Below are 2930 nucleotides of genomic sequence, written 5' to 3'. Positions count from 1 at the left end.
TATTCGCTCAAATGGAATGAAATTTTCACAGCTTTTTACTATTTTGTCGTAGTTTATAATGAAATTTTTGTCAAAGCGAATTGTTTTTTATTTTTTCATTTATAAATGTTTATTTAAACAAAGTTTTTGCAAAATATCGTTCTGGAGCATCAAAAATTCTGAAAAAAATTATAAATATTCTATAGGTCTTATTTATTAACATATAAAAATTTCAAAGTGTGCGGATTTTTTGTTCAGAAGATACGATAGTTTGAACTTAGCGCTGCACGCGTAGCGTCTTTGAGTGCGAGCGCTAGCACTAAACAAAAACTCTTAATTTCATGACCGCCCTGGAAGTAGTGTGTGCTAGCGCTTGCACTCAAAGACGCTACGCGTGCAGCGCTAAGTTCAAACTATCGTATCTTCTGAACAAAAAATCCGCACACTTTGAAATTTTTATATGTTAATAAATAAGACCTATAGAATATTTATACTTTTTTTCAGAATTTTTGATGCTCCAGAACGATATTTTGCAAAAACTTTGTTTAAATAAACATTTATAAATGAAAAAATAAAAAACAATTCGCTTTGACAAAAATTTCATTATAAACTACGACAAAATAGTAAAAAGCTGTGAAAATTTCATTCCATTTGAGCGAATAGATTATGAGATATAGCGAAACGAAAAAAAAATGTCAAGAAATTGTTTATGTCAATAACTAGCATAATAAATTTTTTTTGGAAATTATATTTTGGGAATTACTTTTACTGCTTACGAGCTACACATTGACCACATTTAATTTGAAAAACAAAACCGACTCATTTTTAGTGATCGGTTTCACGAATTCTGACTCTTATGGGATCCAGTGGAGCGTCTGGAGAGCTACCGAGAGTGTTTTTCAATCGATGGACATGTCTTTCCATTTCGGTACTGTCACCTTGGGAATCCATTTTCTACTTACCCCTCCAAGGGTGAAGGGACAAGTGGTCGCTGAAAGTAAAAGAATTACTGACCTCCCAGTCGCACTTTCTTATTAGTGCGCTACTGATGAAGTTTATGTCGATATTCGACCCACGCCCTGCTTTGTTGTAGGTCAGCTTTTGGCCTAGATTAACAAGGACCAAATTGCACATAATCCACCCGGCACATAATCGAGCTGCTTGAAATCAATCCATTTCCTGGGATGCTCCTGTATGGCTCCGAGATGAGAACGACCTGTGTCCACTCGTCTATGACCGCCGGCCTTAGCAGCGATTGTGCTGCCTCGCAAAGATTGAGATTTAGCTGTGTGGCCCTCATTATTTTTTCGTATTTGAGAGGTCACTCCTAAATATTGGACACTTCCCACTTCCAGCCACGTGTCTCGCGTCCTTCCCGGCGTTGCTGCAGAACGCGCATTTGTGTTCCGTCCTTCCCGCATCACCGGCACATACGTTAGCGATCAATGGCGCTCGGGCATTGTTTCACCATGTGCCCGAACTCCAGGCGCCTATATCATTTTATGACTCGGATCCTTTGCTTGAGTCTGCATCTCACCCAGCCTACTTTCACCCAACCTATTTCTAAAACTTTCCTAGCGCTCCCTGCAGGTTACCTATTTATGGCTGTCTGGATTTGCCCAAATGCCTTCCTTAAAAGGATGTGACATTTCACCATCCTGACAATCCTGACATTTTCACCAGCTTCCCGATCGCTTCTGCACCCTCCTCCCTTGTGGTGATCTCGTCCAGATCTTTGCACTCGATCTTGTGCTGCGTGCTGCTGCGTGATCTTGTGAGTTTGCAGCTTTTCGCGAAAGATATTTTTGTTTATATTCGTGCTCATATTATTCGTTCCCAACTCCTAAGCCGTTGTCCTTAGGTTTTGTGCAGTCGCGTGGTTGATCCCATGGTTACCTTTGCTCGCAGTGAGGTCCATGCTAGGGTTGACTTTAGCCCTTACGAGGTGTAGAGTTCAGAGCCAGATCCGCGTAAGTCAGGTATGATCCATCTTCGCCTGCAAGGCCAGCTTAGCCAGATTCTAGAGGGATGGTGGCAGAAGCCGCATTTGCCCGACAGGCATTCGGGCACCATACGGAACAACTTTATTGATAATGCGCTTATCTGCGACTGAACAACCAAAAACATAGAATGATATTTTTGGCGTAAGAATGAGCGTTAGAATGAACGTAAGAATGAATGTAAGAATGACTGTAAGATTTTGTTTGTATGACTGTAAGAATTTTTGCGTCCATTTTCGTTGTATGAGATGAGAAGTCTATATGTTGTATAGTTAGTAGTTATACTCGGGTGTTAAGTAGTCGCGAAATAGTTGTTCTATTAATAGAACCGAACCAGAATAGATAAGCTGAGGTCAAGAAACAGTCGCACGCAACTGACTAAAAATAAATTATTTTATTTGAATAATCAATAAACATAAAATATAATTTACATGCTTAAAATACCGTTTGCCTACAAAATAAAAGTAAAAAGTAAACGCACTTGAGTGATCCTATGACCCAGCAGATCGAACAAAACGGATTGACAGATGAGTCAGGAAAGTTTTTTATACGCTTCCAGATGGTATTATTATGATAGTCCGAAATTTGCAACGCTGTAAAGGATACATCTCCAACCCAGTAAAGTATATACATATATTATTGATCAGGGTAACCTCCAGAGTCAATAGATGCTTGTTCATCTCTCCCTTTGTCTGTTTCTACGTTAACTAGTTTCTTAGTTTTAAAGCAATCGACTTCAAACTTTGCACACATCCTTCTTGCCTTTGATTAATTTGGATCCGGCATCGGTCAACTACGTCCTACAGCTGCCATATACCTGACATAACTTTCATGAATGTGCAGATGAAAGCTTAGGAATTTTTTTAAATTCACATTATACAAAACTGCTTAAGAATGGTGAAAGATCTTTATCATTGTGTTTCGGATTTATAAACTTTTCTGTATATTTGA

The sequence above is a fragment of the Drosophila ananassae genome, assembly GCF_017639315.1.
Source record: "Drosophila ananassae strain 14024-0371.13 chromosome 4 unlocalized genomic scaffold, ASM1763931v2 tig00000061, whole genome shotgun sequence".
In the NCBI taxonomy this organism is placed as follows: Eukaryota; Metazoa; Arthropoda; class Insecta; order Diptera; family Drosophilidae; genus Drosophila; species Drosophila ananassae.
Note: the sequence above shows the minus strand (reverse complement) of the source record.